This window comes from Aquarana catesbeiana, linkage group LG11 (genome assembly GCF_042186555.1).
Source record: "Aquarana catesbeiana isolate 2022-GZ linkage group LG11, ASM4218655v1, whole genome shotgun sequence".
In the NCBI taxonomy this organism is placed as follows: domain Eukaryota; kingdom Metazoa; phylum Chordata; class Amphibia; order Anura; family Ranidae; genus Aquarana; species Aquarana catesbeiana.
In genome coordinates, this window is record NC_133334.1 from 27172750 (window position 1) to 27180752 (window position 8003).

Consider the following 8003-nt stretch of genomic DNA (forward strand, 5'->3'; position numbering starts at 1 on the left):
TTACCGATCTTCTGTTTACATCACGTGATCAGCTGTCATTGGCTGACAGCTGATCACGTGGTAAAGGGCCGGGATCTATGATCAGCCGAGTCTCATTGACTCTGTGATCACAGAGCACACCCCACAAGGAGCGTGCAAAGGGGAGGACGTCTTATGGTGGCGTTCCCGGCAATGTAGGTCCGCAGTGTTGCCGTCATTCAGGTATAGCGCGGACGCGAGGAGGTTAAATCAGGGGTGTCAAACACAAGGCCCGTGGGCTGAATCTGACCCTCCCAGGTCATTTCATGTGGCCCTCGCACCTCTCCTGAAGCTGCAGCAACCCTCTCTCGTATCTGTCCCCCCGTCTTGTCTCAGTAGTCGGCAGCAGAGAAGAGGACAGAACTCCTCCTACATATCCTGAGCCTCTCTGTGGAGCCACAGCACTCCCATTTCGCCACCTCCCCTGGTCTCAGCATTCAGCAGACTCCGGCCGTTGACTCCAGCCCTCCTCCAGACCCTGCTCTTTCTCCTTCCCAACTCTGCCCCCAGCTCCTTCCCAGTAGCACAATGTAAAGGAGGAAGGGGAACTATTGACATCTGATGTAAGGGGGGGGGGTGCTCTGAACATCTAGTCTTACAGATACAACCAGCCGTTTAGGGGCATCCATAATGCTGATGCAGCTCGCAATGAAATTGAGTCTGACACCTCTGCATTAAATGAATGATGGTCATGTGCCTGGGGGGGTGGGCCAGTGTGATCGGCTGTCATAGTGGTCACAGGATCGGGAGATGGTCCCGATGCCTCCTGTTTCTAGGGCTCGGGAGCTGTCCTTGACAGCTCGGTCTCTATGCTGGGAACACGCAGCAGGCTCACTCTCACCACAGAAATGACTGCCACTGACTCGTATGTGTGGCGCGGGGGCGTCAGAGCCTGCCCCTCTGCTGCTGCACATATACGTCATGTGGGCGGCTTCAGGTCAACATAGGAGGCCTCAGTTGTGGCCCTTAGATATGGGGGGCCACACAATCGTTTTCATAAATTTGCTTTAACGCGCAGGAAAACAACTCTTGCCATACCTTGCCATGGCAACCTGTGCAACACTGTCCGTGCGCTGCATGCCGTTCAATTTGAATGACGCCCCAAAAATTTGACTTTGTCACATGTTGGGCAACCAACACCTTTTTGAGCTTTTGCAGGTTTTTTTTTTTTAAATATGCTGTTTGCCCTGTTTTTGTTTTTTCACATGAAAAAACACACATCTGTTTTGCCACCTATGGGGTGCAATTGAACCGAACGAATTGCACAAGAGTGACACGTTTTTTTCCATGTTGCTCAATTTTGTATGCGTTCCCAAGATGCTATAGTGTAAATGCTCGACTTTGTCACTGACAGCCAGCGGCATGACATTAATAAATCACCGGGACCAGATGGCTTGCATCCGAGGGTACTTAGGGAACTCAGTCAGGTGATTGCCAGACCGTTGTTCCTAATTTTTACAGACAGTCTATTGACTGGAATGGTGCCAGCTGATTGGAGAAAAGCCAATGTAGCACCAATATTTAAAAAGGGCCCAAAATACATCCCTGGGAATTACAGACCAGTTAGCCTAACATCAATAGTATGTAAACTCTTGGAGGGGATGATAAGGGACTATATACAAGATTTTAGTAATAAGAATGATATCATTAGCAGTAATCAGCATGGATTCATGTAGAATCGTTCTTGCCAAACCAATCTATTAACCTTCTATGAGGAGGTGAGTTGCCATCTAGATAAAGGAAGGCCCGTAGACGTGGTGTATCTGGATTTTGCAAAAGCATTTGACACAGTTCCCCATAAACGTTTACTGTACAAAATAAGGTCCGTTGGCATGGACCATAGGGTGAGTACATGGATTGAAAACTGGCTACAAGGGCGTGTTCAGAGGGTGGTGATAAATGGGGAGTACTCAGAATGGTCAAGGGAGGGTAGTGGGGTTCCCCAGGGTTCTGTGCTGGGACCAATCCTATTTAATTTGTTCATAAACGACCTGGAGGATGGGATAAACAGTTCAATCTCTGCATTTGCAGACGATACTAAGCTAAGCAGGGCAATAACTTCTCCGCAGGATGTGGAAACCTTGCAAAAAGACCTGAACAAATTAATGGGGTGGGCAACTACATGGCAAATGAGGTTCAATGTAGAAAAATGTAAAATAATGCATTTGGGTGGCAAAAATATGAATGCAATCTATACACTGGGGGGAGAACCTCTGGGGGATCTAGGATGGAAAAGGACCTGGGGGTCCTAGTAGATGATAGGCTCAGCAATGGCATGCAATGCCAAGCTGCTGCTAATAAAGCAAACAGAATATTGGCATTAAAAGGGGGATCAACTCCAGAGATAAAACGATAATTCTCCCGCTCTACAAGACTCTGGTCCGGCCGCACCTGGAGTATGCTGTCCAGTTCTGGGCACCAGTCCTCAGGAGGGATGTACTGGAAATGGAGCGAGTACAAAGAAGGGCAACAAAGATAATAAAGGGTCTGGAGGATCTTAGTTATGAGGAAAGGTTGCGAGCACTGAACTTATTCTCTCTGGAGAAGAGACGCTTGAGAGGGGATATGATTTCAATTTACAAATACTGTACTGGTGACCCCACAATAGGGAGAAAACTTTTTCGCAGAAGAGAGTTTAATAAGACTCATGGCCACTCATTACAATTAGTAGAAAAGAGGTTTAACCTTAAACTACGTAGAGGGTTCTTTACTGTAAGAGCGGCAAGGATGTGGAATTCCCTTCCACAGGCGGTGGTCTCAGCGGGGAGCATTGATAGCTTCAAGAAACTATTAGATAATCACCTGAATGACCGCAACATACAGGGATATGTAATGTAATACTGACACATAATCACACACATAGGTTGGACTTGATGGACTTGCGTCTTTTTTCAACCTCACCTACTATGTAACTATGTACTATGTAACTATGTCACTAAAACCTTCCAGGGCTGCCGTCCTACTAGTACAGTAGTAGTAGTAGTTTTGGTGGTGGTAATAGTTGCTTGTTGGGCACCAAATCTCTAAATTATATAAATTATGGGGTTTTTTTTTTTGGTAAGTTTTTTTGCACAGTGTGAAAGAATTGGAACCCCTACCAGACCCACTCAGTGTATCAAGCGGTGTCCTGCTGAGAACCTCTTCTGTTTTGCCACTGCTTGGTCCTGTGTCGCCATGTTTTTCTGTGATGTCATCGGTAGGCGCCAGCTTTTCTGGATGCTGCCACCACCATGTTTCACAGTGGGGATGGTGTGTTCAGGGTGATGTAGAATGTTAGTTTTCCACGACACATAGCGTTTTGCTTTTAGGCCAAAAGGTTAAATTTTGGTCTCATCTGACCAGAGCACCTTCTTCCACATGTTTGCTGTGTCCTCCACATGGCTTCTTACAAACTGCAAGCGGGACTTCTTATGGTTTTCTTACAACAATGGCTTTCTTCTTACCACTCTTCCAAAAAAGCCAAATTTGTGGACTAATAAGACCTGTGGACAGATTCTCCCACCTGAGCTGTGGATCTCTGCAGCACCTCCAGAGTTACCATGGACCTCTTCGCTGCTTCTCTGATGAATGCTCTCCTTGCCCGGCCTGTCAGTTTAGGTGGACGGCCATGTCTTGGTAGGTTTGCAGTTGTGCCATACTCTTTCCATTTTCAGATGATGGATTGAACAGAACTCCGTGAGATGTTCAAAGCTTGGGATATTTTTTTTTTTATAACCTAACCCTGCTTTAAACTTCTCCACAACTTTATCCCTGACCTATCTGGTGTGTTCCTTGGCCTTCATGATGCTGTTTGTTCACTAAGGTTCTCTAACAAACCTCTGAGGGCTTCACAGAACAGCTGTATTCATACTGAGATTAAATTACACACAGGTGGACTCTATTTACTAATTAGGTGACTTCTGAAGGTTATTGGTTGCACTAGATCAGGGGTCTTCAAACTACGGCCCTCCAGTTGTTCAGGAACTACAATTCCCACCATGCCTAGTCATGTCTGTGAATGTCAGAGCTTTACAATGCTTAATGGGATGTGTAGTTCTGCAACAGCTGGAGGGCCGTAGTTTGAGGACCCCTGCACTAGATTCTAGTTAGGGGTATCCGAGTAAAGGGGGGCTGAATACAAATGCACGCCACACTTTTCATATATTTATTTGCAAAAATATTTTGAAAACCATTTATCATTTTCCTTCCACTTCACATTTATGGGCCACTTTGTGTTGGTCTATCACATAAAATCCCAATAAAATACGTTTACGTTTTTGGTTGTAACATGACAAAATGTGGAAAATTTCTAGGGGTATGAATACTTTTTAAGGCACTGTATGCTCAGGTTCTCAGTTTTCCTTGACTCAGTTATGTGGAATGGGCTGGGTGTAAAAACAAAAATGATAGAAGTACTTCTCTTCTTGTGAGCTCCATGATGAGGGATGTACGGTGGCCAAAAACAATTGGGTTAGGGTGATCCAAATTCAGCTGCTACGTCAGTTGACTTAGGAGTGCCATTTATTGGCAGATTACCCACAAAAAAAAAATGGCCAGGGCAGAAAACTGCCACAAAGTAAAGAATTGTGGAAACAGGGAAGAAAGGTAAATATATCTGAGAAAACTATGACTACATAGCTAAAAAAAAGTCCGAGGCAGAAAAACGTTGAAGTGAGTTCTCTGCAGAACTGGATGGGGAGTTTGGCCTTTTGGTTTATTAGGGACAACGGTCAATTGTTCCAATCATCTGAACAGGTTCCAAAAATCTCCTCCCCCTTCTTATTGCTGATCCCGAAAGCGACGTGTACGACGTCACCTCCAGGTCCGCCTCTTGGTGTCCCCGGCCAGCATGGCTGGGAAGGAATGTAATGCAATACGATGTGATTGCCTTACATTCAGTGGAGACATGCAGGGTCATTGGATATCTCATTTAAGAGAACCTGTCACCAAAAAAATCATCACATAGGGGACTTTTTGTCTCCTATGTGATGATATAAAACAGTTAAGTAAAAAAAATAAGTAAAGTTTCACCCAAACACATGTGCCCGAGGCACCTACGCATGTAAACGACGATTGTGATACACGTTACATATCGTCACGCACGCCGGTGTGAAAGAAAAATTTCTACCACCGGACCTTCTTTGTAACGCTAAACTGATGACCTATAGGGGGGGCCCTTTAAGCACTTCAATACCGGGCACTTTTACCCCCTTCCTGCCCAGGCCAATTTTCAGCTTTGTCACACTGTGAATGACAATTTGCGGGCTCATACTACACTGTGCCCATATGAAATTCTTTCTCCTTCACTGAAGGGCACTAATATGCAGCACTGATAGAGACGGCACTTATGGTCAATGATAGGCAGCACTGACTGGCATCAATAATGGGCACAAATTGGCATCACTGCTGGAGCTTAACTGATAAATCGGTACCCCTCTTCTCCTCTCACGCTGTCAGTGTGAGGCGAGGAATGCCGGCATTTCCTTGTTTAAATGTGATCAGCTGTGATTGGACACAGCTGATCACATGGGTAAAAAGCCGCATCTCATCCGCTCTTTACCGAGATCGGGGTCCACAATGTGCCCGCGAGACTGGGGTGACGTCACCCCAGAACAAGAGAGCACCCCACCCGCTATAATTTGTCTATAATCTGCTTAGCAGAAACACAAGATCTCCATTTTCCTGTCTGGCAGAAATGCCGTTCTGCCTCTCTTTAGAACAATCGTGGGTGGCCGGCAAACTTCGCGTCCGCCGTGTCAAATCTTACAGCGGGAGCGGAGCTTCGGCGGCCCGTGCGCGCGCCCCAGAGCCGAACAAAAAAAAAAATCTTGTACAGGTACGTGATTTTGTGCTTAAGGACCGCTCTGCCGCAGTAAATGTACGTAGGGCGGTCCCTTAAGTGGTTAAAGTGTCACCTATGGAAAATATAGGGGTACTGAAGTTTGTTGCCATTTCACTGGCGTCTGCTAATTTAAAGTAGTGTCCTGGCCGAAATTATACTTTTTAAATAAAAATACCCCTATAATACACAAGCTTAATGTATTCTAGTAAAGTTAGTCTGTAAACTAAGGTCTGTTTTGTTAGTTTATAGCAGTAGTTTGTTATTTTATAAACTTACAGCCATCTTAAGTGTGGGCATCTGAAGCCAGACTGTATTTCTTCCTGGATCTCATCCTTGCAGATCTCGCACATGCTCAGTACATCACAAGCAGTGTAATAGGTTTCAGGTCAGGTTTCCATAGCAACGGCAGTGTCAGAGGAAGTTGCTGCCCCTTCCCAGAAGGCATTGCAAACAGGAAATGATGCGATGGGCCACGGCCAGGGAGGAGGAAGTGAAAAATGAATACAGCAGATATACAGTAGGTGCTGAGAAAAAAAATGAAAAAATATCCAATTCGTTTACAGTGCACAGTTTAGTGAGGGATGCTGAAGAGTTGTAAAAGTGGGTGGAACTCCACTTTAAGGTTTGATATGTTGGGTATCTATTTGAATGAATGAATGACTTGTATAGCGCTACAATTGCGAACTGAATCGCCTCAAGGCGCTTGATCCGTCCTGTGTTGTCCTGTTTCTTAGAAGAGGTAGGTCTTGAGTTTTTTTCTGAAGGCCTGATGGTTTTCTTCCATACGGATGTTGGTCGGTAGAGCGTTCCATAGCCGTGGTCCTTGGACTGCGAATCTTTGTTCCCCCTTTGATTTGTAGCGGGACTTGGGAATGAGGAGGAGGTTTTGGTTAGTTGATCGAAGACTTCGATTGGGTGTGTAGTGTTTTATTTTCTCACATAGGTATTGAGGAGCGTTTCCTTGTAGGCATTTGTGGGTGAGGCAGAGGGTCTTGAATGTGATCCGATCCTTTACGGTTAGCTAATGTAGGGTCCTCAGGGATGGGGAGATGGATTCCCAGGGGTTTTTTTTTTCCCCGTTACCAGTCTTGCTGCCGTGTTTTGGATGACTTGTAGGCGTACAATCTGGTATTTAGGTAGACCTATGTAGAGGGAGTTAGCGTAGTCTAGTTGGGAGTTGATGATGGTTCCAACTACTGCTGCTTTGTCCTCTTCTGGAATGAAGGGGATGAGTCTACGTAGCAGGCGGAGATTTATTTGGTGCAACCTCGTCTTTTATACTTTACCAAAAAGTTCGGTAATTTATTTGCGTTTGTGTGCCCTAAAATGAACTTGAGTGTATTTTTTTTTTAAGGTTTGATATGTTGGGTATCTATTTGAATGAATTAATGATTTGTATAGCGCTGCAGTAACTGAATCGCCTCAAGGCGCTTGATCAATCCTGTTTCTTAGAAGAGGTGAGTCTTGAGTTTATTCCTGAAGGCCTGATGGTTTTCTTCCATACGGATGTTGGTCGGTAGAGCGTTCCATAGCCGTGGTCCTTGGACTGCGAATCTTTGTTCCCCCTTTGATTTGTAGCGGGACTTGGGAATGAGGAGGAGGTTTTGGTTAGTCGATTGAAGACTTCGATTAGGTGTGTAGTGTTTTATTTTCTCGCATAGGTATTGAGGAGCATTTCCTTGTAGGCATTTGTGGGTGAGGCAGAGGGTTTTGAATGTGATCCGATCCTTTACGGTTAGCCAATGTAGGGTCCTCAGGGATGGGGAGATGGATTCCCAGGATTTTTTTTCCCATTACCAGTCTTGCTGCCGTGTTTTGGATGACTTGTAGGCGTACAATCTGGTATTTAGGTAGACCTATGTAGAGGGAGTTAGCGTAGTCTAGTCGGGAGTTGATGATGGTTCCAACTACTGCTGCTTTGTCCTCTTCTGGAATGAAGGGGATGAGTCTACGTAGCAGGCGGAGATTTATTTGGTGCAACCTCGTCTTTTATACTTTACCAAAAAGTTTGGTAATTTATTTGCGTTTGTGTGCCCTAAAATGAACTTGAGTGTATTTTTTTTTTACCTGAAATTTTGCGTTTTCCTAGACCATTGCGGTAAAATGTGACACGAATAAATTGGAAACGACCACAAATCGAGTCTTCATAATAAAAGCCAAGACG